Source organism: Centropristis striata, chromosome 1 (assembly GCF_030273125.1).
Source record: "Centropristis striata isolate RG_2023a ecotype Rhode Island chromosome 1, C.striata_1.0, whole genome shotgun sequence".
In the NCBI taxonomy this organism is placed as follows: domain Eukaryota; kingdom Metazoa; phylum Chordata; class Actinopteri; order Perciformes; family Serranidae; genus Centropristis; species Centropristis striata.
The window spans coordinates 23,256,041-23,283,816 of record NC_081517.1 but is presented as its reverse complement, the minus strand read 5'-3'; the positions used below and the strand labels follow the sequence as shown (position 1 = coordinate 23,283,816).

At 44.0% G+C, this 27,776-nt stretch overlaps 1 long non-coding RNA gene across 1 annotated transcript; it reads right to left on the bottom strand.

Moving 5' to 3' along the window:
* Positions 1-7,619: 7,619 nt before the first annotated feature.
* LOC131973375 (uncharacterized) lies at positions 7,620-8,196 on the bottom strand. The gene is made up of 2 exons (XR_009394564.1): positions 8,018-8,196; positions 7,620-7,850 (listed from the first exon to the last, which is right to left on the bottom strand). It is a non-coding gene; the product is annotated as an uncharacterized LOC131973375 (long non-coding RNA).
* Between the last annotated feature and the right edge of the window lie 19,580 nt (positions 8,197-27,776).

The window sequence follows — 27,776 nt, the reverse complement described above, 5'->3', positions numbered from 1 at the left end:
CTCCCGCTAAGACCATGTGAACCAGTAACTCTGCCTCTGAAAACATGCAAACCAGTAACTCTCCCGCTAAGACCATGCGAACCGGCGACTGCCACTGAGACCATGCGAACCGGCGACTGCTACTGAGACCATGTGAACCGGCGACTGCCACCGAGACCATGCGAACCGGCGACTGTGTCGCTGAGAGACCATGTGAACCGGTGACTCTGTCGCTGAGACCATGGGAACCAGTAACTCTGTCGCTGAGACCATGTGAACCAGTAACTTTGTCGCTGAGACCATGTGAACCAGTAACTCTGCCTCTGAGACCATGCAAACCAGTAACTCTCCCGCTAAGACCATGCGAACCGGCGACTGCCACTGAGACCATGCGAACCGGCGACTGCTACTGAGACCATGTGAACCGTCGACTGCCACCGAGACCATGCGAACCGGCGACTGTGTCGCTGAGAGACCATGTGAACCGGTGACTCTGTCGCTGAGACCATATGAACCAGTAACTCTGCCGCTGAGACCATGTGAACCAGTAACTCTGTCGCTGAGACCATGTGAACCAGTAACTCTGCCTCCGAGACCATGCAAACCAGTAACTCTCCCGCTAAGACCATGCGAACCGGCGACTGCCACTGAGACCATGCGAACCGGCGACTGCTACTGAGACCATGCGAACCGGCGACTGCCACCGAGACCATGCGAACCGGCGACTGTGTCGCTGAGAGACCATGTGAACCGGTGACTCTGTCGCTGAGACCATGTGAACCAGTAACTCTGCCGCTGAGACCATGTGAAGCAGTAACTTTGTCACTGAGACCATGTGAACCAGTAACTGTGCCTCTAAGACCATGCAAACCAGTAATTCTCCCGCTAAGACCATGCGAACCGGTGACTGCCACTGAGACCATGCGAACCAGCGACTGCTACTGAGACCATGTGAACCGGCGACTGCCACCGAGACCATGCGAACCGGCGACTGTGTCGCTGAGAGACCATGTGAACCGGTGACTCTGTCGCTGAGACCATGTGAAGCAGTAACTTTGTCGCTGAGACCATGTGAACCAGTAACTCTGCCTCTGAAACCATGCAAACCAGTAACTCTCCCGCTAAGACCATGTGAACCAGTAACTCTGCCTCTGAAAACATGCAAACCAGTAACTCTCCCGCTAAGACCATGCGAACCGGCGACTGCCACTGAGACCATGCGAACCGGCGACTGCTACTGAGACCATGTGAACCGGCGACTGCCACCGAGACCATGCGAACCGGCGACTGTGTCGCTGAGAGACCATGTGAACCGGTGACTCTGTCGCTGAGACCATGGGAACCAGTAACTCTGTCGCTGAGACCATGTGAACCAGTAACTTTGTCGCTGAGACCATGTGAACCAGTAACTCTGCCTCTGAGACCATGCAAACCAGTAACTCTCCCGCTAAGATCATGCGAACCGGCGACTGCCACTGAGACCATGCGAACCGGCGACTGCTACTGAGACCATGTGAACCGTCGACTGCCACCGAGACCATGCGAACCGGCGACTGTGTCGCTGAGAGACCATGTGAACCGGTGACTCTGTCGCTGAGACCATATGAACCAGTAACTCTGCCGCTGAGACCATGTGAACCAGTAACTCTGCCTCTGAAAACATGCAAACCAGTAACTCTCCCGCTAAGACCATGCGAACCGGCGACTGCCACTGAGACCATGCGAACCGGCGACTGCTACTGAGACCATGTGAACCGGCGACTGCCACCGAGACCATGCGAACCGGCGACTGTGTCGCTGAGAGACCATGTGAACCGGTGACTCTGTCGCTGAGACCATGTGAACCAGTAACTCTGTCGCTGAGACCATGTGAACCAGTAACTTTGTCGCTGAGACCATGTGAACCAGTAACTCTGCCTCCGAGACCATGCAAACCAGTAACTCTCCCGCTAAGACCATGCGAACCGGCGACTGCCACTGAGACCATGCGAACCGGCGACTGCTACTGAGACCATGCGAACCGGCGACTGCCACCGAGACCATGCGAACCGGCGACTGTGTCGCTGAGAGACCATGTGAACCGGTGACTCTGTCGCTGAGACCATGTGAACCAGTAACTCTGCCGCTGAGACCATGTGAAGCAGTAACTTTGTCGCTGAGACCATGTGAACCAGTAACTGTGCCTCTAAGACCATGCAAACCAGTAATTCTCCCGCTAAGACCATGCGAACCGGCGACTGCCACTGAGACCACGCGAACCGGCGACTGCTACTGAGACCATGTGAACCGGCGACTGCCACCGAGACCATGCGAACCGGCGACTGTGTCGCTGAGAGACCATGTGAACCGGTGACTCTGTCGCTGAGACCATGTGAACCAGTAACTCTGCCGCTGAGACCATGTGAAGCAGTAACTTTGTCGCTGAGACCATGTGAACTAGTAACTCTGCCTCAGACCATGCAAACCAGTAACTCTCCCGCTAAGACCATGCGAACCGGCGACTGCCACTGACACCATGCGAACCGGCGACTGCTACTGAGACCATGTGAACCGGCGACTGCCACCGAGACCATGCGAACCGGCGACTGTGTCGCTGAGAGACCATGTGAACCGGTGACTCTGTCGCTGAGACCATGTGAACCAGTAACTCTGCCGCTGAGACCATGTGAAGCAGTAACTTTGTCGCTGAGACCATGTGAACCAGTAACTCTGCCTCTGAAACCATGCAAACCAGTAACTCTCCCGCTAAGACCATGTGAACCAGTAACTCTGCCTCTGAAAACATGCAAACCAGTAACTCTCCCGCTAAGACCATGCGAACCGGCGACTGCCACTGAGACCATGCGAACCGGCGACTGCTACTGAGACCATGTGAACCGGCGACTGCCACCGAGACCATGCGAATCGGCAACTGTGTCGCTGAGAGACCATGTGAACCGGTGACTCTGTCGCTGAGACCATGTGAACCAGTAACTGTGCCTCTAAGACCATGCAAACCAGTAATTCTCCCGCTAAGACCATGCGAACCGGTGACTGCCACTGAGACCATGCGAACCAGCGACTGCTACTGAGACCATGTGAACCGGCGACTGCCACCGAGACCATGCGAACCGGCGACTGTGTCGCTGAGAGACCATGTGAACCGGTGACTCTGTCGCTGAGACCATGTGAAGCAGTAACTTTGTCGCTGAGACCATGTGAACCAGTAACTCTGCCTCTGAAACCATGCAAACCAGTAACTCTCCCGCTAAGACCATGTGAACCAGTAACTCTGCCTCTGAAAACATGCAAACCAGTAACTCTCCCGCTAAGACCATGCGAACCGGCGACTGCCACTGAGACCATGCGAACCGGCGACTGCTACTGAGACCATGTGAACCGGCGACTGCCACCGAGACCATGCGAACCGGCGACTGTGTCGCTGAGAGACCATGTGAACCGGTGACTCTGTCGCTGAGAACATGGGAACCAGTAACTCTGTCGCTGAGACCATGTGAACCAGTAACTTTGTCGCTGAGACCATGTGAACCAGTAACTCTGCCTCTGAGACCATGCAAACCAGTAACTCTCCCGCTAAGACCATGCGAACCGGCGACTGCCACTGAGACCATGCGAACCGGCGACTGCTACTGAGACCATGTGAACCGTCGACTGCCACCGAGACCATGCGAACCGGCGACTGTGTCGCTGAGAGACCATGTGAACCGGTGACTCTGTCGCTGAGACCATATGAACCAGTAACTCTGCCGCTGAGACCATGTGAACCAGTAACTCTGCCTCTGAAAACATGCAAACCAGTAACTCTCCCGCTAAGACCATGCGAACCGGCGACTGCCACTGAGACCATGCGAACCGGCGACTGCTACTGAGACCATGTGAACCGGCGACTGCCACCGAGACCATGCGAACCGGCGACTGTGTCGCTGAGAGACCATGTGAACCGGTGACTCTGTCGCTGAGACCATGTGAACCAGTAACTCTGTCGCTGAGACCATGTGAACCAGTAACTTTGTCGCTGAGACCATGTGAACCAGTAACTCTGCCTCCGAGACCATGCAAACCAGTAACTCTCCCGCTAAGACCATGCGAACCGGCGACTGCCACTGAGACCATGCGAACCGGCGACTGCTACTGAGACCATGCGAACCGGCGACTGCCACCGAGACCATGCGAACCGGCGACTGTGTCGCTGAGAGACCATGTGAACCGGTGACTCTGTCGCTGAGACCATGTGAACCAGTAACTCTGCCGCTGAGACCATGTGAAGCAGTAACTTTGTCGCTGAGACCATGTGAACCAGTAACTGTGCCTCTAAGACCATGCAAACCAGTAATTCTCCCGCTAAGACCATGCGAACCGGCGACTGCCACTGAGACCACGCGAACCGGCGACTGCTACTGAGACCATGTGAACCGGCGACTGCCACCGAGACCATGCGAACCGGCGACTGTGTCGCTGAGAGACCATGTGAACCGGTGACTCTGTCGCTGAGACCATGTGAACCAGTAACTCTGCCGCTGAGACCATGTGAAGCAGTAACTTTGTCGCTGAGACCATGTGAACTAGTAACTCTGCCTCAGACCATGCAAACCAGTAACTCTCCCGCTAAGACCATGCGAACCGGCGACTGCCACTGACACCATGCGAACCGGCGACTGCTACTGAGACCATGTGAACCGGCGACTGCCACCGAGACCATGCGAACCGGCGACTGTGTCGCTGAGAGACCATGTGAACCGGTGACTCTGTCGCTGAGACCATGTGAACCAGTAACTCTGCCGCTGAGACCATGTGAAGCAGTAACTTTGTCGCTGAGACCATGTGAACCAGTAACTCTGCCTCTGAAACCATGCAAACCAGTAACTCTCCCGCTAAGACCATGTGAACCAGTAACTCTGCCTCTGAAAACATGCAAACCAGTAACTCTCCCGCTAAGACCATGCGAACCGGCGACTGCCACTGAGACCATGCGAACCGGCGACTGCTACTGAGACCATGTGAACCGGCGACTGCCACCGAGACCATGCGAATCGGCAACTGTGTCGCTGAGAGACCATGTGAACCGGTGACTCTGTCGCTGAGACCATGTGAACCAGTAACACTGTCGCTGAGACCATGTGAACCAGTAACTTTGTCGCTGAGACCATGTGAACCAGTAACTCTGCCTCCGAGACCATGCAAACCAGTAACTCTCCCGCTAAGACCATGCGAACCGGCGACTGCCACTGAGACCGTGCGAACCGGCGACTGCTACTGAGACCATGCGAACCGGCGACTGCCACCGAGACCATGCGAACCGGCGACTGTGTCGCTGAGAGACCATGTGAACCGGTGACTCTGTCGCTGAGACCATGTGAACCAGTAACTCTGCCGCTGAGACCATGTGAAGCAGTAACTTTGTCGCTGAGACCATGTGAACCAGTAACTGTGCCTCTAAGACCATGCAAACCAGTAATTCTCCCGCTAAGACCATGCGAACCGGCGACTGCCACTGAGACCACGCGAACCGGCGACTGCTACTGAGACCATGTGAACCGGCGACTGCCACCGAGACCATGCGAACCGGCGACTGCCACCGAGACCATGCGAACCGGCGACTGTGTCGCTGAGAGACCATGTGAACCGGTGACTCTGTCGCTGAGACCATGTGAACCAGTAACTCTGCCGCTGAGACCATGTGAAGCAGTAACTTTGTCGCTGAGACCATGTGAACCAGTAACTCTGCCTCTGAAACCATGCAAACCAGTAACTCTCCCGCTAAGACCATGTGAACCAGTAACTCTGCCTCTGAAAACATGCAAACCAGTAACTCTCCCGCTAAGACCATGCGAACCGGCGACTGCCACTGAGACCATGCGAACCGGCGACTGCTACTGAGAACATGCGAACCGGCGACTGCCACCGAGACCATGCGAACCGGCGACTGTGTCGCTGAGAGACCATGTGAACCGGTGACTCTGTCGCTGAGACCATGTGAACCAGTAACTCTGCCGCTGAGACCATGTGAAGCAGTAACTTTGTCGCTGAGACCATGTGAACCAGTAACTGTGCCTCTAAGACCATGCAAACCAGTAATTCTCCCGCTAAGACCATGCGAACCGGCGACTGCCACTGAGACCACGCGAACCGGCGACTGCTACTGAGACCATGTGAACTGGCGACTGCCACCGAGACCATGCGAACCGGCGACTGTGTCGCTGAGAGACCATGTGAACCGGTGACTCTGTCGCTGAGACCATGTGAACCAGTAACTCTGCCGCTGAGACCATGTGAAGCAGTAACTTTGTCGCTGAGACCATGTGAACCAGTAACTCTGCCTCTGAAACCATGCAAACCAGTAACTCTCCCGCTAAGACCATGTGAACCAGTAACTCTGCCTCTGAAAACATGCAAACCAGTAACTCTCCCGCTAAGACCATGCGAACCGGCGACTGCCACTGAGACCATGCGAACCGGCGACTGCTACTGAGACCATGTGAACCGGCGACTGCCACCGAGACCATGCGAACCGGCGACTGTGTCGCTGAGAGACCATGTGAACCGGTGACTCTGTCGCTGAGACCATGTGAACCAGTAACTCTGTCGCTGAGACCATGTAAACCAGTAACTTTGTCGCTGAGACCATGTGAACCAGTAACTCTGCCTCCGAGACCATGCAAACCAGTAACTCTCCCGCTAAGACCATGCGAACCGGCGACTGCCACTGAGACCATGCGAACCGGCGACTGCTACTGAGACCATGCGAACCGGCGACTGCCACCGAGACCATGCGAACCGGCGACTGTGTCGCTGAGAGACCATGTGAACCGGTGACTCTGTCGCTGAGACCATGTGAACCAGTAACTCTGCCGCTGAGACCATGTGAAGCAGTAACTTTGTCGCTGAGACCATGTGAACCAGTAACTCTGCCTCTAAGACCATGCAAACCAGTAATTCTCCCGCTAAGACCATGCGAACCGGCGACTGCCACTGACACCACGCGAACCGGCGACTGCTACTGAGACCATGTGAACCGGCGACTGCCACCGAGACCATGCGAACCGGCGACTGTGTCGCTGAGAGACCATGTGAACCGGTGACTCTGTCGCTGAGACCATATGAACCAGTAACTCTGCCGCTGAGACCATGTGAAGCAGTAACTTTGTCGCTGAGACCATGTGAACCAGTAACTCTGCCTCTGAGACCATGCAAACCAGTAACTCTCCCGCTAAGACCATGCGAACCGGCGACTGCCGGTACATTTGAATGTCATTATAGTTATGTTTTAGAAGATAAAACTAATGTTAATTGCAAAATGAATGTCATTGAAAATAATGTTAATGTCATTGAAAGGCCTTGAAAATCTACCATCTAATCTAATCTAATCTAATCTGCTTTTTTTGTTTGTTTGATGTGCTTCTCTCTGGGTCAGGAATTGCAAAACTATCGTAAAATTTTGAAGCAACCAAGTAGATTGATACTTGTGTATACAGATAGCTTTCCCCTGAGACACCGGTGTTGGTCTCTTGCATGCAATGTTTAGACTTACCCTCTCCGCCCCCTCCCCAGAAACAACAATTACAAATCTCACAAAAGTTTTGTTAATCTAAAAAGTTACCATCAAGATGCAACCTCTCCTTGGATGGAAGTGCGTGCAATGGTTGGTTTAAAAAAAAAGATGATGTTTAGTATGATTGATTTGCATTAAGTTATGTATTGAAATATACATTTCATGTTTGTGTTTGTTGAAATGGAAGACATACAATGTTTTGTGTATCACTTTGTGCAGAATTAACAATTGAAGAATTTTTTAAAAAGCCTATCTTTTCAACTGGTGAACGGGGGCAAGTGGGTCCAGAGGTCATCCAGCTGTTCTTGGACTGTGGGGGTGTCTGTATTTTCAGAACCAGATGACACACAATACCAAATTTATTCATACATTATAAATACTCAATTGTGAATGAATATTTTATTATTCAAAGGAAGTAGTTAAGACAGCAGATTGTATTATCAGGCCACGTCTGTGTCCACTGTGATGGGGAAAAAAACAAACCCATACCTTGTAGACTGGAGAAGGAGTTGTGGGTGCGTTATCCATCATCCACAGCCGGCTGGTTGACGGAGGTCTTTGGTCGGAAGTGGTTGGGCTCAGTGGGGCAGGATCTGCAAGGTCGAGACTTGTCCAACGCACTTTCTGAGCGCGGCATCTTGGAAGCAGTGGTCTTCCTCGTCTCACTTGGTCCTGCAATATACAATAGCCTGTGCAACAATAACTCACAAAATAACACAATTGTAACAATAATATGCAACTGTAAGTGATCTGAACTAAATTAATTTGCTAACTTAACTGTCCCTAGACCAGCATAAAAAGCTGAACTATACAAACTAAATACTCTACTATAAACCTAACCTAAATATAAATGTGCAAAAAATATGAAAAGTTAGCTTAGTCTGTCTTGAAGATGCTGGACACAGGAAACCTGGAAAAGTCAGAAAATACAGTGACTTCTATACTATATATTGAGGACCACATGCTGAAAGATCTGCATCATGTGAAATACTTATTCTGATGTGAAAAAACAACATGGTGATGGCTTCGGGCGCAGTAATGTGCTGCCCACTGCTCCTTGCATGGTGTGTTCACTTGTGTGTAAAAAAGGATGGGTTAAATGCAGAGGTTGAATTTCCCCATTGTGGGATTAATAAAGTCATCTTCTTCTTCTCCTCAGGTTTTAGCCGACAAAATAAATAAATACATTAATGAGACAGCAATACTTAATTAGATGAGAGTTTGACCAAGCGTCAATTAATGAATGAACATTATTGTTACCAATTTTTTTTTTTTACTAGTTACTAGTTTTTGTACTAATAATCTATTTTCCCCCATTCTCTGATTTAAAAATGAATAAATACATGAATAATACTAATAATATTGATTATCCCAAATACACCTTTCCTTCAGATATATTTGTATATCACTATACGTGACATCACAGAACAGTGGTTGAAAGTTTTTTATGAATAATAATTTCAGTGTTTCTCAACATTACAAAAGCATTTTTTTTTAATTGCTTACCTGAAAAGGTGAAGACAAACAACTGAATGCTGAAGGTCAATGAAGAACTGGATACTCAAGTCTCTTAGGTGAAGTAGTGTTTATCTAGAACAGGATGACAACCGTGAGCATTGCAGCAATGTAATAATAATGTGTAATTAATGCTTTAAATAACTGAATTAATGCATCACTTATTCATAAAAATCAGTATAAAGCTGAATATAATCATTAGAATTAAATACACACATAGCACCTCTAGAAACACAGCAAAATTTTCAGCATATGTGCCCCTCTGCATCCTTTATAGATAATATAAATTTTAAACTTTCTTCATACATTTTTACGTGTTTTATACATTTTTATAGCACCCATGGTCCTCAGGGGTCAAAAAGGACCTCATGACATAAGACTGGTTTTAGGAAATGTAGAAAAAAAATGTACCAACTTTTTTCTCACCTTTTAAGGTAACTCATGACCAAAAAAATTTATATTTCATTTTCATATTTTTTTCATTAATATTGGTCAATTTTATTCAAATATACAAATATCAAAACATAAGCTTCACTAAAAGTTGACATGACCTACTCTGTGCATTCCCATCAAGAATAATTTTTTTCCATTACTATTGAAAAAAGTATACAGGGTTTTTTTTTTACTTTTTTCTCTCTTGAAATGAGGCCTAATTTAAGACATTAATGGCTATGACTCTGGTATTACAAATACACTTTATTACATAATAACCTCTATTATCAAAATAGTACTGCAGTATTAATATCAGAAGAAAACAGGATTAAAGCCTACAATGAAAATGCTTCACAGCACCACTTGAGGACACACACACACACACACAAACAAATTAATCCAAAGCTGTTTAAGCCTACATTTTCAACTTCCAATCTCACTCACTCACTCACTCACTCACTCACTCACTCACTCACTCACACACACACACACACACACACACACACACACACACACACACACACACACACACAGAGAGAGAGAGAGTACATTAATATTAGTCACAGGAGCACATACTTCAGGTACCAGTTGACATGACAAATTGGAAAAAAAGAAATGGTAATAGTTTGGGTAATAGTCTGCTAACAGTAGTGAGTAACATTGACATTGACACAATGTAAATCTTAAATGGTGAAGTAAACTACCAGTTCATCGTTACAGTAAATTTCTACAGCCCTGACTCCATGGTTAAATGTATATCCCCATGATTATCTTTTCTTTTTAACCTCTCATTACCAAGTGACATGAGTTTCAGTTTAATATTATCCAAATACACCGAATGTTCAAATTTAGCCATTGATGAGTATGACATTGGTATTACTATTACACCTTATTACATAAGAATACCAAAACATCCTCACAAAAAACAGGACTATTATCAAGAAGCTACCATCAAAATCCACATACAATTAGCTACATATCACAGTTTAAAAAAAATTTGTCAGGCCAACATTGTACACAAACCCTACATTAAAAATGGCATTTAGACAACATTAATCAAGGAAAATAGCATGAGCTGGCATTTTTTTAGCATTATTATATTATTATTAGCATAATGACACCTTCCCAGATAGACACAAGACAAAACACAGCAATCATAAACTGTTGTGGCCTAGATTATCAACTCACAATGCATTATAGGCTGTCTGTCAGTAGCATCAAATCAGTCAAACCATGCAATGCACTCTTAGAATCAATAGTGTTTGCTAACACCAGACACATCTACTGTTAGCATCATGGTAACTGTAACATGGAGTAACTGTGAAGATATTCTGCCTCGACGGACCATTTGCTTCGACATGATGCTAAAGCTAGCTCGCTAGAGAGCGCTAGCTCAGACCTAAGACCAGTAGCCGCGAATAAATTAGCAAAATAAAATGACAAACATCGTCCAAATGAAACTCAAATAACTTGCAATTACATTTCACAAAATTTTCGACAGTAGTTTAAAAGTTCAAATATGAAAATGCTAACATTATAAGGCACAATTGTAACGGTAGTATGCTAGTAGTATGTCTTCTTACCTCGCCGAGTCCCGCCAGCTTTGATGTAAATCCTGTCGGATTTACATCAAAGCCAAAACACAAGAAGCCAATCAGATTCGCCCCATAACTGTGCTCCAATCCTGTGATTCCCAACAGCTGTTCCGCGGCACACAACTGTGCCGTAAGAAATCATCAGGTGTGCCGTGGAAGATTATCCAATCTCTAAGTGAGCGGCGTGAAGTGAGAGGCAGAACAATTAAATGCTCTTCCAACAGAGTGCAGTGTATCAGTGAATCTCGCGAATTCACGCGTAATCAAGTGATATAACCGGAAGAGAATCAACATCTCATTAATGACTCTGGACTTCCTCCAGAAAATGCTAACTACAGACGCTGGAGTGTTTTTAATTTCACCGCCGTTATAACCGGAGCTCTACTGAGAGCACAACACTCAGTACAGTACAGCGGCATCAATCCACCGCAGTGACAGACAGGCAGTGAGACAGGTCAAGTGAAGTCAGCAGGTATTAAGTCATCAACTATGTCCATACTCCAAAACAAACCGTATACACAAACACAATAATTGAAACGCAGCTGTCCGACTCTGTCCCTCTGTGAGCCTCTTATTAAACACACCTTTCACCTCAAACAGCAGCCCTCATAAATACCCTCACCACTCTGAGCCTAAACATGAACATATCTGCAGCTCAGGATTGGTCTGAAATGACTGTCAAAAATGAAAAAGTAACCACAATAATATAAAAAAAACACCTGTCTTAAAACCCAAATAATTCCACATCAACATCATTTAATTCTTGGCCAGAGGAGCTCATCACAGCTGATGCAAACCTCTAAAGAAATGATTCTTTTTACTTATTATTTCTTACCGTGACTCCACGTTCTCCACGTCAGTCAGTCGGGTTATCCTAAATTCCGCGACCTCCCTCACCACATCTTGCAGGCTATATTCTTGTGATGTGTGCAGTTTAGCATGCGCTATTCCTTTACTTGGCCTAACTGCTTCAAATGCGTCTCCATGTGTAGTGGCAGATTTTTAAAATAAAAAAAGCAGCTTCTGCTCAACAGAAGTATTGACAGTAGCTAGCTAAAAAAAAAAATCATGTTGTCACCCAGACTTCTCAGACATGTTTTGCATCACACTCTTTCGTCCACAAGAAAACGTGTTCTTTCAACCTAGCCGGCCATTTGATGTCATTGTTAGCTAACGCTAATGTTAGCTAGTAATTAGCTATTACCGTTAGCATGGAGCGACATAAACTAAAACGTTTTCGTCTGATAACTATTGAAAATGGAAACATTGTTCGCATCTTCTCGATCATATTTCTGTCTCACGTTTAGCGTTTATTTATTATATTTTACGTTAAACCACCGGCGATTACTGACGGTAGTTAGCTTGACCTAGTTACCTGCTGTTGACAGGACGCTCCGGTGTCTCCGCTCGGACATCTTTCAGCTCGGACATCCTTCAGCTCGGACATCCTTCAGGGACAGCACGTCCTCTTCCCGGCACAGTACTCCAAATGTGCGAACATTTGTTACACATGCTTCACCATGCATGGTATGGTCCAGGTCAGCCTCCTGACAGCAGATTCAGACTCAGGACACAACGACACCAGGTGCTGCCGAGCTCCGCCCCCCAGACGAGCTCCGGTGTTACATCCCTACTGGTTTCCACACCAACTGGTTTCCGTACGCGTGCGTGCGTCAACATCAGCAGCTGTGGCCCCGCTCTGTCGGCAGATTCGTCACATATTTATAAACATAATACCTGGCGTTTTACGAGTCGCATCTCCTATCTACTGGGGGGAACATCGTTTAATAAGTGAACACTACATCGCAGCTGCCTATAAAAAAAAGAAATGTATGAAAATAAAATGTTTGAGAGATCGCTAAGAGCTGGATTCGAACTCACCTAAGCAAAATTAAATAGCACATTATCCATCAGCTATACAGGTTGAGCCATTCATCTTCTTTTGGTCTCCGTGACTTCAATTATCTATCCTTCAAGTTGCTTACGTCAGTGTCCAGGTAACATTTTGTTTCGGTTCGATCTAAACCAACTGGTTTCCTTGAGCTGAACATAAACAAATACCGAACGTATTTATCACGTTTCTCCCTCTCTCTCTCTCACTGCCCGTGTCTCGACCGAGGCCATGTCATATTAACCACTTTATGAACCCCATATGAAACATATTGTGACAAATAAATACTTTTAAAAAGTGACGATCTAATTCAGACAATACTTCTCTGGTCAAAATACTCGAACTTGTGTATGTCCATGCTTTTCAAATGCACAATGTCCACGCACACGTCTTGTAATTATGTTCCGACTGTACATCATAATCCGGATGGAGCAGTAAAGTAGCTAATCAACATTTAGCACAGAAAACTAGTTTAAAAGATAGATTCGAACTCGCCACAGAAAAAAATAAAAAGCTTGCGAGACTGACGCTACACGGTGTAAGCCACTTGAGTTATGTGCTCCCTCTTACCAACTCCAGTTAAGAGGCGAGCAGCCGCATTCTGCACTAACTGGAGCCGTGCGAGGGAGGACTGGCTGACTCCAAAGTACAAAGAGTTACAGTAATCCAGCCGAGATGTAAGGGAGGCATGGATTACTGTTTCAAAGTGCTGGTGCATAAGAAAAGGCTTCACTTTAGCCAGCTGCCTGATCTGGAAAAAGCTGGACCTCACAACAGCACTAATCTGACGATCTAATTTAAAATCACTGTCCATCTTAAAACCTAAATTTGAAATAGTCGGTCTTAAAAAATCTGCCAGAGGGCCCAAGTCTACAGGAGGGGTCTCACAAGAGCCACTAGGGCCAAACACCATCACTTCTGTTTTCTTCTCATTAAAATGTAAAAAGTTCAAGGCCATCCAGGCCTTGATGTCTTCGAGAAAAAGACAGGAGCGGTGTGAGACAGAAAACCACTACAAGTGGTTTGTAAGCGCCCTGAACTCTTGAATTCACTGGCTGCTTGCCCCCCCTCGCCCAGCAGCTCTGCCGCTGAAAGCCCCACTCGGATTCAGAGAAGCACAGTACAGAAACACTTTTTAAAGAATGTCATTATCTATCACAGTCTACACTAAAATACTGAAGACCCTGGAGCATAGCGAATTCAATTTTACATTGACATCTTAATAATATTACCTACCATTTCAACAGTGCCCCTTCCTTCCTCATCTGCCTTTCAATTCTTTGACAAAACTCCTCCACTTCGCTGTAAAGGTAAACAGACATCATAATAATAATAATAAAAAGAGAGTGTAAAATGTTTGAAAAATATTAACTTTGATTAATTGGCACAGAATGTTGCCGCCGTTGGAGCTTTGCTTGCTGCCACCGTTGCCATCATTACTGACAACCTACTGGTATGGCGGCGGCAGCTGGGCCACTGCTAGTAGTGGTGCCAAGCAAAGCTTGGGAGCTTGGTTGGCCGTGCAGCCCAGCACAGAGGGCTGTGTTTGGGGGAGAGGAGCAGGGAGAAAATTCATTATTTGACTGATGGAGAGAAAGCTCCACCAAGATATGAGCCTGAGAAGCAATACTGCTGATACAGCGGAGTTTATGTAGAACAGGAGGTCTTTGGTTTTTATTGTTAGTCTGCATTCAAAGCTGACGCCCTTTGGTTTTTATTGTGGAAGTTGTGACTGTGAATCCGACATTGTTAGTCTGCATTCAAAGCTGACGCCGTTTGGTTTTTGCTGGCAGGCTTTGTTCTACTGAAGGGGTTGTGTCGAGGCTCCCAGGGAAGGGCCATACGAGCTTGGAGGGGAGGGTTGTGTGTGTTGGGAGGAATGCTTTTTTCAAATCATTTTCATCATCTTTCGGATCGTAGAACATAGCTTTAACATTAATAACAGAACAGAGCTCTTTCTCTTCCTCAATTTGATATTCTCAAATAATTAATTAAAAATTTTGGCTGTGAACCATTGTTCTAATCTAAAAGTTGTGTCTCATATTTTCAACAGCAAGTAAAGTCATTGATAAACAGTGAACACCTGTATAGGTCTATTTTCTCCACACAGAAAATTGATCAGCAATAGATCAGGGAATTGATTGAGAACCTGACAAATAAGGGGAATCAATAAAATCTTATCAGTTCTTATCCCTAGATATCACTGCTCACATTCTCACTGCAAGATGCTGCAGTGATAAATTCCAACATCATATCGACCTCAGTCACTACATCTATTTTCTATTACTTCCTGTGTGCTACTTTTGTTATGATCTCACAGAGTTGGGTTGAAAACCTCCTAAAATACACTTAATACCACTTTTCGGTGGTTTCACCAGACAATTGATCCTGAAACGGTTCAAAGTGGAAATAGAACAAACATGTATGAATGCAATATTAACTTGTTCTTACCACACAGAGCAGGGCAACCAGCGTATTTTCAGTTCTTCTTTCCCCTGCACATAGAAAATAAGATAATGAACAATAATTTGATCTGTTTAAGCAATCAATGGATAGAGCATCTATTGTTTTAGTGTCTTTGTAAGGCCAGAATGAGTCACTGGCCCTCATTCAAAATTGTGTACCTGTAACGGGCGTGCATTGTCTTTAACAGTTTTACATCAGGATTAATGCATGTCCATTAACCCTTAGAAGTTCTGCGTTGTGTTCTATGTTGTGCTGAAGGAAAGAAGGACCCGGACCACGATCAGCTGCTGGTTGCTCTTTTAATGAAGGCAGGACGGTGGATCTGTCTGTACAAATCAACAGAAAAACAAACAAGGCTCTGTAACATGCAGTCTCCTCCACATGGCACACAGGTCTCAAGCTCCTACTCTCAGCTAATCTGGCGTGAACTGAAAGAAGCACTGAAATGATGGCACAAAGCCTGCGACCTCTTAAAGTGAAAGTACAGGTATTACACATTGGTCTGAATACAACACTCAGGCATTAATATAGGCAATAAAACACATCTTAAACATATAGAAAACTATATTCATCAGGATTTGCTGACATTTCAAACGTAAAAGTAAATATATAATTTCAACCTGGTTACATACGCTTAAACCACCGTAATTAAAATGTCACGCCCTGATATATTCCTTCCTGCTTTAGAGACCTCGTCCTGCCCATTTCACGACACGGAGACACATAAGAAGGCCAAGAAGAGGGACTTTACTGGCATTACCACGTTCAACAGGGAGAGGGCGGCACCATTAAATCTCTGGACATTAACAGAGTGATAGTTTAAGTGATTGATAATGCGTCATCACTGGTGGATGGAGGCTGCAGAAGCACGCATCATCGACCTTGTCAGGAAACCCAGCGATCTCATGAAAAGCTCTTACAGTTTACTAAACATAAGTAGGCTAGTGTTTGAGAAATCAGCCTAATTATTGCAGTGAACGTGACTTTATAGCCATCAGGAATGATGGCATGGTCCAGCTGATGGAGGGAGGTGAAACACCGGCCTGCTCTCCCACTGACAGCTCTCGTGACAAAAAAAAATTGGGGCTCTGGTGTCCAGCAGAGAAAGAGACTAAGCAGCTTCTGTTGCAGGAGATGTTGGAACTTTCTGTCCGTGATCTAACAATAAAAGTTGAGTTAAGTTTTCACCACAGACTTTATTAATATGTGGTTTTATCATAAGTATTTATTAATTTTCCTCATAAAAAAGAACAAAAACATGAAGTCCACTGCATTAGTATGGTTTAATTGTCATTCGGACACAGCAGCACTTGTTCTACGCTGGTTCAAATGTGCGTGCCCCTGGTCAGACCTGGTGTGTGATTTTCGCTCATGTTCACGTACATAAATGTCCACCACATCCTTGTGGTGGATTTGGCGTACACTGATTTTTTTTGGTGTGGGCATGTTTGATAACGAGGGCCACTGAGACAAAGAAGCAGCCAAATGAAAAATACCACAAATTAAATGAATTAAGGGTTCAGCATCTTACCTCTTTTATCCTTCTACCAGTTACGCTGTCAAAGTGAAGGAGTTTTTTGCCGGCGACATTTTCGGCAACCTAGAATGATGAAAAGACAAGTAAAGTTTATTTGTATAGCACCAAATCAAAACTGTTTAATATAGTGCGGGTCTAGACTGCACTTTATGTAAGCATTTAGCGACACTGAGGAGCTAAGGATTTTAAATTAGGCTATATTCTGAATTTTACAGAGCTAATACAGGTGCTTTGTAGTAGATCAGGGATTCCCAAAGTGTGCTGCGTGGACCCCTGGGGGTGCATGAGGGTGTGTGAGATAAAAACATGTAATGGCGGTTTGATGATTACACAATTACATTTTTCTTCCCACACAATAAAGAAGTGTAAACACTGGCGTAGCCAGAAAAAAGACATTGGGTGTGCACCAGCAATACTGGGTGTGCCAAATTTATTACACCTCCACAAACATTCAAAAGAATGTGTCTCACAGCCTCGTCTCACACTGAGATTCTACAAAGACAATCTTTCAGGGTCACTATTTTCAAGACTACAACTAGATTCTTTTAGCATTTTTTACCTACCATGCATTTTTTTTCCTCATCATGCTCTAAGTAAAAATTGACTAAATGGAGGAGAAGCAGCTTTTGGCTCCAGCTGCTCTAGTGTGTGACTAAGTGGTTTGTGTTGAAAAAAACAAAAGCAATAAAAAGATGAATAGACGCCACAAAATGCCCCTCACAAAGCTGAAAAATGGTTTCTGTTTTTCTGACATGAAAAGTTGACTATTTAACAGTAAACAAAATAGATATAAGGAAGAATAAAGGAAAGGAAATTTTATAAATGAATTAATGATATACATTTATGCCCTATTTAATTATGTGTTTAATTGAATATTTATATTTATCAGCTCTTTCAACTCTCATTTAGTTAATCATACATTAATTATCGATTATTTATTACTTATTTTTGTATAGGCCTACATTTATTCATACATTTTTACTGGGTCTCCTTACTGTTCTCCTACGAAGAAACAGCGCCCCCAAAATCCCGCTTGTGGCCGTAAATATATGACATCACTATATTTGTATTTAGGACTGAGCTTACTAGCATTATTGTGATGTTCCTTTTTCCTGTGGAAGTGGTTTTACTGGCCGGTCTGAACCGGGGACCTTTTCCCCGCTCATATATTGGTTGTTGATTGTGTTACATCACTGAGACTTGCGATCCAAACCCAAGACTAGGAAAAGACTGATATGAAACAGAGCAGATTACTACCTTACACTTAACCATGGAGATGACGGAGCGCCGTGACTCCAGTATAACTCCTAGATTTACTAAAGACTTTCAGTTTTTAGTCTGGGACTGGGGAAATCTTTTGGTGTAAGCCCAGCATAACAAAATAATAGAAAAAGCACACCGCAAAAACACAACACACACACAGACATTGCGTGCCCAATGAGATGAACATAGTGAAATATAACATTCATGCACGTACTCATGCACGGAGCCATAACGTATCCACATTACGTGTGATCAAAAACACTATTTAATCATCTGAACACATTGGGCTTAGCAGCAGAGTAAAGGACACAACGATACTGCGCTCACCTGTGCACACTGCGCAGCTCTGAATTTACAGGGACGGCAGTTTCTCCACGAGCTCTTTTTCAAACATGAGCAACAAAATGCTGTTAAGTCTCTCTGTGAGCATTGTAGCTCTGCTGGTGGATTTAATCCTGTTCACAACCGAAAACAGGCGCTCCACAGAGCAACTTGTGACAGGCAGTGACAACAGAATACGCAGTGAACAGTTCATGTTGGGAAAAACATCTTTGTCACATGAATCCAAGACTTCAATAAGGGACGGGAACTGATGTCCCCCATCAACTTTACGCCTGATGAGTTGCCCAAACACAGTGAGTTCAGAGGCCTCCAAATGAAGTCCATAATGCCAACACGGCGCGCGCAATGCGTCCAGCTGGCAAATTGCATCAGATGCAGGCAGCAGGGAGGCAGCAGCCTTCATTATTCCATAAGAGTCACTCTGGAAACGGTTGTTCAGTTCGACCAGCTGTCTGTCAAGGATCATAATCCACAAGGAGCGCAAATCAGAATCAGTCCTGATGAGTGCACACCTGCCCAGGTGTTGCAACGCATCCTCTGACGGCAATTTTTTTGGGTGTGCCAGCTGCCTCTGTGGGTGGCACCGGCACACCCTGGCACACCCGTGGCTACGCCAATGAGTGTAAATAACATTTTTCTTTGTAAAATGTAAAATCAAAAACTGTAATATTAATTAATAAATAAATGCAGGCTATTCAAAATGCACTTCATCTTCAAAATGAAGCGTAGACGAAGTTATCTTCTTCCGTTTTTCCAACCTGTGTTATGATGATGTGTTGTTTAGCTCCACGCTCATTTAAACTTGCTGCAATTTTTGTTCAACGTGGCTCAAAATATTATAACATTTTCCCAACTTATGTGCTTTCTGCCTCTGATCCTGAGCCTGACATCATCCTCTTTGCTCTTAAAAGTGGAAGTTCACACAAAACTTTGTTGCATTATGTCTAAACTGTGTTTCAGATTAATTAAAATGCGAGAGCTCATTGTTGTGATCATGATTATTTTATTATATGTGTGTTCTGGTCATTTGAGCATGATTAAACACGCCGCCTTTAATATGGCTATAAAAAGCTTATTGCATTTTGTTATTTTTGAAGGTGTGGGTGATTGGGGGTGCGTCAACCCGGTCGGGACATAGAAGGGGATGCACGGCTAAAAAGTTTGGGAACCGCTGTAATAGATGAAGCAAATATAAGTCCTGTGTTTTCATTCAACATGGGGGAATATGAGGTAAGTTCCAGTCGTATTCATTTGTGTCAGGTGTATCAAGTGAGTTTGTTTTTGTCAATCAAAGAAAATGTTGTGGACTGGGTTTCATACAGCCCTCACGGTTCCACATTAACCATGAACCTTGAACCTTGTCACACAGTCGCCACCAAAATACAGCTAAATAATAAAGAATCAAATACAGTGTCATGGCTGGCTTGGTGTAATGTGTACTTTGTTGGCTTGTCATCCAATAAGAATAAGAGATACTCTATTTATCTATTTATTCAAACGCCTCAGAGAGAACATCTATTTATCAATACTTGCCAAAGTCTAAATTTGTCAAGGAGTCAAATTATTAATAGTGTGGAGGATAGGGCTGTGTATCAATCAAAAATGTTCCATACCGGTACCGATACCTTCACTTTGATACCGGTTCCTGAACGATTTTTTTTTCCGATACCAATTTTATGAGATAAATTATAACAAAAAGAAAATTACATTACACATTACAGTACAAATTTTGCGTTTTATTTTTCAGCTCAGTATTTTTCCACTCCAAGCAGTTTTCCTACAGAAAAAATTAACAACAAATAATTTCCAGTGCAAAATATAATTTGCAAATAATTTCCAGTGCAAGAGATAATTTGCAAACAAGTGACAGGTCAGTGTCTAATGCTCACTGCCACATCACTAAGCAGTTTTTCTTCAGAAAAATCAACATGTCTGCTTTCTCAGGACCCATACAAGCCCGCTCCTGTGGCACTCGTCTTGTTTTTCTTTTGTCATTTTTCCTTTTTCTGCCAGTGTGTTGTCCTCCTCACATCAGGGTCAGAGGCTGCTGTGAGGAGAAGATAAACATAACAGTGAACGTTAGGTGCGCTGGTTAACAAGTCAACCCAATTAATGAGCACATCTTTACAAGTTAAGCTTTATCTGTTACTGTCCATCTTTAGTTATCTTTTGATTTTAGCTAGCTACACAGCCATGAAATAAAGCTACAGACTAATATCTGAAGTTAGCGTTACATGGTGGATCCCATTAACTCACAGCACGATGCACGTATTAAGTTGCAATAACATTAAGATTACTGCCGGTGTTTACTTTCGCTTAACATAAATTTATTTACCTGTTAAAATCCCACACACAGCTTCGTCCTTGGTAACGTTACTCTCAGATGTAACGTCCCCAGGCTGACTTGGATGCTGAGAGGAGGATGGCTGCGGTCCGCTTATCTTGCAGTCAAACACGGAGCAACTTTCTGCTCTTAAATTGATTTTGTGCACGGTCAGGTGCTTCATCAAATTAGTTGTGTTGCCAGCCTTAGCAACAGTGGTGGCATTTTTTAACCGGTTCAACGACGCACACACACTGCCACACACTTTAGTTCCCAATCCCAACACAGACACACGTGAAGCGTGTGTGGGCGTAACCACAAAACATCCAAGTATCTTTGTTTTTCCTGTTTGCCGCAATCACATGTAACGTTACAGCCAATCGCCAGCAGCATGATCAGGTCTTGATCACGTGATTATCCTCTGGGTACCAAAACTTTGCACCGAAAGACAAGGCATGTTTTGATACTCGGTACTACCGAAGCATTTCGGTCGGTGCCTTCAAAGAACCGAAGTTGGGTACTCAGCCCGAGTAGAGGAACACATTTAACATGCAAAACAAAGCTTAGCCTTTCTTTTCATCTTCACTTGTGTCACCTCCTTACTCATAGTTCCTCTCTTCCTCTTTCTCAAAGACTGAGAAGAGTTTGGAGGAGGCACAGCAGCTGTGTCAGCGGTGAGAGAGAGAAAGAGGTGGATGGTGGTGTGGGAGAGACAGGAACAAGATTAACACCAGGATTCCACTGGATGCGTTACGACTCCGAAACAGGTCCGTCGGCAACGACTGCGTATCTCCGCAGTCCGTCAACACACACCGGATCGTCTGTGTCAGGGCTGTTGCGGACAGCGGAGTCCCGAGGACGCACGAGATCTTGCGAATTCATGCCTAATCAAGTGATATAACTGGAAGAGAATCAACATCTCCTCATCAATGACTGGAGACAAATCCAGCGACTCGGTCTTAATGAGCTCTAACGAGGTCGGCCAGCTTGTTAACAAGCCGACCGACCTCGTTAGCGGCAGTTAGCTACAGTTAGCTCTGTAGCAGTACAGTGTGTATGTGCTGCTGCTGCAGGAGGTGTTCACTTAGTGATCTCTGTTTGTTTACAACAAGCACCGGAGTGAGCGGTGTCAGTGGGGTGAAAAGACGAGTGAAAACCTCTAACCTGTTGACTTCAGGTCTGTCCCCGCAATTCATCACGTCTTCAAGTTGTGAAATACGATCCGCCGTGAACCTGAGGTATTTTATTTTGAAAATATATCGGATGTTTTATTTTGTGTCTGTGCACGACTTCCTGTACCGAACAATCTGCTCTGTGCTGAATTTATGCGCCGTGCTCCGTCGTCAAAAATAGAAGCTCTGCACAAGTATTGCGAGGGCTGACGGATGGACTCACTACGCAGCGGATCTGGAGTCGGTGGAATCTCACACATTGATTATAATGAGTGTGTAACGGCTCCAACGACGGATCTGCAGCAGTTACGCATCCAATGGAATCCCGGTGTAATGAAAACAGTCTTCCTCTGTTTGGCTGTCGTGCTGCTCTTCTGTGGAGTTTGCCACAATACAAGTTTACTTCATTAACAAAGAAGATTAGATTTATTTGAAACAATTATCTCTGATCTTACTCTTACCCTTAGTCAAGATGAATTGGTAAGCTCTCTGCATCTTCTCTAAAAAAGTTTTTGTGGAAGGAGTGGGGGGCAGATGGGTCATTATATCTGCTTCCTACTTGTTTGAAGCCCTTTTATTTGTTTTCCAAAAAATAAAATAGGCTTATAACCTATTGCCTCAAGTTTCTTCACCTGAAAAGAAAAACATTATTTAACCCGGCTGCTTTTTTAAAATATTTTTGCTGTACCTCATTATTACAAATATTTGACACATGATCATAATTTGAACACACACTGTTGTTAATCCTAGTCATTTGTAATCACAAACATAGTATTATTCCCCTTACCTCCCACAAAACAAGCCCTTCAACTCATCAACTATGTCTTATATAAGACAGTTACCATACAACTTAATTATTCTTTGACAGAAAACCAAACCTATTGTTTCTCTTTAGCACAATTTATACTGTAGGGATGCTTTCTTTCTAACTATGAACAAAACAATATTTAAAATAATAGCTGCCACACAGCTAAGGTCAGGCGTGTATGCCGCCTACGTGTCAGTGAACATAGGAAGATGAAAAAAGGTGGCATTCTAATGTGAGGCTTGAAATCACAATGCTCAACACCAAGAACAATCATCTATTACTGAGCTCATTGGCAGGAGGAACAACTGAGGATACCCAGCCTCTAATAACAAAATAATCAGAAAAAGTTAGGAACCTTTCATATTTCTATAGTAACATAACATATTGTGTTAAATCATCCCATTAGACAGATGGGTCAAGTCAAAGTCAGATAAAAGATCAGTGACAGTAGACAAAACTATGTTTGTAAAGGCCAGATCATGATGTGCCTAGTTTATGATATGCAGGATGTTAACCCTCTGGAGTCCACAAAATCTCTCCAGAACGACTTCTTCATGACGTCAAAAAAAGACACACATTTTTTTTCAAAAAGACACAAAATGACTAGAAAAAAAGACACAAAATGACAAATAAAAACACAAAATAACTAAAAAAAAAAAAGGCACAACAACAGAAACATAATGACCAAAAAAGACACAAAAAAACTTTAAAAAAAAAAGACAACAGAAAAAAATGGGAAAAAAAGACAACAGACACAAAATGACCAAAAAAGACACAAAAAAAGACATGAAAATGATTCATAAATGGACTAAGTTGTCCAATACTCCATAGAGTTGAAAACATGGACTCATAGTTCATGCTAAACATAGGCTACAATATGAGCACTTACTGCGATACGGGCAGAATGAAGTACCCAGCCATTGTTTCTATGTTTCAGGACTCTTTGTCCCCACTGGCTATCCAGCGATGCCTCTTTTTCTTTCTTCTTCTTGTTTTTTGACAGAGACTGAAAACAGGCACTGCAGCTTTTTCTGCTGGCCTGATTTTCTGTTTCACACAACGGACAGAGAAGGAATTTTGGTGGTGTCATGGTGAGAACAGAAAAACAAACAAAAAGGTAAAGAAGTACTGAAAAAGACAAAGAGACAGCAACAGGGCAGGATAAGAAGGGCTGTGGCTCTTAAAAGTGCTTTTGGTTTTTATTTTTTTGGAACTGTAAATGATGAATTTGAAGGACCTGTGGAGAGAAAACAATACACTATTCAGAAACAGACACCTGATATTTTACACCAGTATTCTCTTTCTCAGAATACAGTATTTATAGTATCAGTAGCCTAATGGCTATAGCTATCGGTTGTTGAGGGATGATGTAACACAGATAACTGGAAATACGTCATAACTGCAAATCATACTTTTCCCTACGATTGTACCTGAGTCAATATCACTATAAAGTGCCTTTGGTGTCCTCATCAGAATTGCTCAGTCATCATGAAAATGGAGCAAAATAATGAAACTCTGGTGTGGATTATTTTTGTCTCTGCACCCTCTCGCCCCTCTCTGTGGGGTCACTTCACTGTCTCCAAGTGGCTTTAATAAGTCCAATTCAGCCTGGACCATTTCCCTAACCCTCTGTTTTTTCTCCACATCAACGTAGTGATCCTTATATCGTGGGTCAAGCACAGTCACCATAACAGGGGTTCGGAGTCTGCCTGACTAAAACATTTGTTGACAGCTTCTAACAGTGCACTTTTAGTTGTTTTGACACCGTGGTCCGTCATTTTGTATTTTCAGATAGTTTTGGAATATTTTTCCTCTTCCAAAATTTGTCACTACCGAAACACAATGAAATATCACATAAAATGAGGAGTTATATCAATCTGTTGTTTTTTTTCTTACATCCACCTTGTAAATATATTTTTCTGAAATAGTATTTTTCAAAATTCATAGGTAAATTAAAAAGAATATGATTTTAACAAAGCGTTTAAGCGTGATTTATCAGAATCGATGGATTTTGGATCCAATTTTTCTTTGTAAAGGGCATAAAGTTTATCATAATGATTACAAACTTAAGGATTCATTAGTTTTAATACACACTGAACCAAACACCATCACAATATCTAAGTTGATAATTCAATATAATTTATTTTTGACAAAACATTCATGTTTCGGTAATGACGGCACAGTTTCAGTAGTGACAATACCTTGTTTTGTAGCGGTTTGACAGTGCCGGGGTGCCAGCCAGAGCTAATCTGACAATTGTCTTTTGTATTTTTGATTTGTCAAATTTACACAGGACCCATGCATGGACCCTACTAACAACCAGAAATTAAGCATAACGTAAAGGCGACCCATTAAACACAAAACATAAACACAAAAGAATTTGCAATTCAACATAGTGTATTATACAATTCAGTGCCCCCAAATTCAACCCATAATTCACACAGCCAAAACACCTAAAAATAGTCTCTTTCTTTCAACCAAAAATAAATAAACAAAATAGTCAGTTTTTTTGAAAAAAAAGTTGGTCAACCAAAACCCAAACCTCCGGCGTCTAATAAACCAGCTTTGACCGCGGCTTTACCTCCCGGTTGCCGGCAGACGTCGGAGAAGGACCATCGGGTTGAAGCCAGGAGTTTTGGAGCAAGTGGATTAATCCAATGGTGACAAGCCAACACTACAAAATACAACACGGACTGAAAACCCGCTGCCAGGGATTGGCATGCTAACGGAGCAGACACTGGACGGACTAGACCTCTTCCTCCTCAGTAGCTGCGGGCCGCCATCTTAAATTCCCCATCCCGGCATTTTTGTGATTTGCTGAACAGAGGGCATGCTCGAGTCCGGGGCGTTCCCGGAAGTATGACAGCATCGCTACACTCTGCCCCCCTTGAAAAACTGCGCACCTGCAGGCTTAATTCTCTTTTCGTTCGCCTCCATGAAAGGAACTTTTCGGGCAGATGGTCACTATCCGTTATGCAGCTACTGGGGTAGATGATGAGTAGGTTGAAAATCCAAGAAATTCCTCATCCTCACTTTCTTCCATAAAAATGTCCATGAGGTGTTTCTTTTCTGACTCATCCATATCCCGTGCTGTAGGATGACAGGGCTTCAGCCGTGAAACATGCACAACCTTCCTGTCTTTTCCACTGTCCTCTAACACCACATCATAGTTGACGGGACCTACCTGGTCAATTATTCGGAAGGGACCCAACCACTTTGGAGCCAGTTTTACAGTAAGTGATTTTTCTGCTTTTGAATATTGGTGTGAACGGAGCCAGACTCTGTCCTTTTACTGGAACTGTTGGTCTCTGTAATTTTTTTTATAATTCCGTTTTTGTCTTTCTCGACTTTTTAGGAGATTGTTCTGCACAAGGATCCTGCATTTTTTCCAAGGTCTTATAGCACAAGGAATCAGGAGTGTCTGGCCTTGGCTGGAGCAGGGTATCCACGGGTCCTCGGAGGAGTCGGCCAAGGTTGAGTTAGGCAGGAGTGACCCCTGTGGATTCCTGGATGGCTGAGTTGAGGGCAAAACGGAATTCTGGCAGGTGTTTATCCCAGCTTTTGTAGTTTTCTCCAACATAGGAGGCCATCATGGTTTTTAATGTCCGGTTAATTCTCTCCGTCAGGTTGGTTTGTGGGTGGTAAGCTGAAGTCATTTTTTGTTTAAGGCTCCATTTTTCACAGGTGGCTTTGAAGATGGAAGACACAAACTGGGGTCCCTGATCAGATAGGATGTAATCAGGAACACCCCATCTGGTGAGGATTTCCTGGGTGAGTATCTTTGATACAGGCTGTATCCCAATGTCAAGGAAGGATGCTCAAACGGCTGGATTTGAAGGACACTACGTCATCGACATCCGCCGAAGGACTGTCCCAATGTCGAGGATGCTCCGGAGGACAGAGTCCTTCCTTTGCCCAAATTCCAAAGATGCATGTGTGTATCCTCCGTGCACTCTGACTACCAATAAAGCATTGCGCACACCGGTCTATTTAAACCGGTGTGCGCAACCAGGATATTTAAAAATGAGGAGTGAACAAGCGGCATCACCAGCTGCGCAATATGCATTTAAATGTAAGTAATTTCACTTTACAATGAATATTTGTTATCACATAACTTCTAAAATGTGTGTTTCAAGTCAAGCACAGCATATGCACAAACAAATGCCAGAATATTTAGCTAAAATATGATAAAGGTAATCTTGATACATTGCTCGTTAAGTAAATTGATGCCGTCTTTGTCGGCAAAAGTTATTACTTGTTAATTAATATATATGCGTCAGTCTGATGAGACTATGAGCTAAGTATATGCAGCTACTATGCCATTCAGAAATTTATAAATTTGTTTATTGTGTTAACCGGGACTAAAGCTGTGTGGAATATCAACACCTGTTTACGGGTGGGAGGGACACCGCCTCCAATGGCTATTGGTGAGAAAAAAATGTTGTGAATGTCTAGGTAGTATATTGTTAAAAAGTTATTGTCATATCTGTGTAATCAGTTCTGTATCCTCTCTTGTTAAAATAGGACCATAGTGGAGAAAATGGGGCTAGAAGGCCAGGTCACCCACAGCCAAGCAAAAAAAAAGTGGGACAATCTTAAAACAAAGTATAAGGTAAGAGGTTATGTATAGACATGTATATCTTGTTTATCCAAATACTATTGTATAAACTTTTGAGTAAGCCCCGAATGTAAAGATGTAGATTTCTGCATGCCTGACAGTAATACTATACAATAGTAGTGTAATTGAAACATCCTTTTTTATTTTTTGTTGGCACCACATCAACCTAACGCTGGTCTTCACTGGTCTTTAGGAATGTAAGTGTCCTGCCACAGGCCGAGGGACGGAGGACGGCAAGCCCACAGCAGCGACCTGGTTTGCCCTCATGGATGAGGCATTAGGGCAG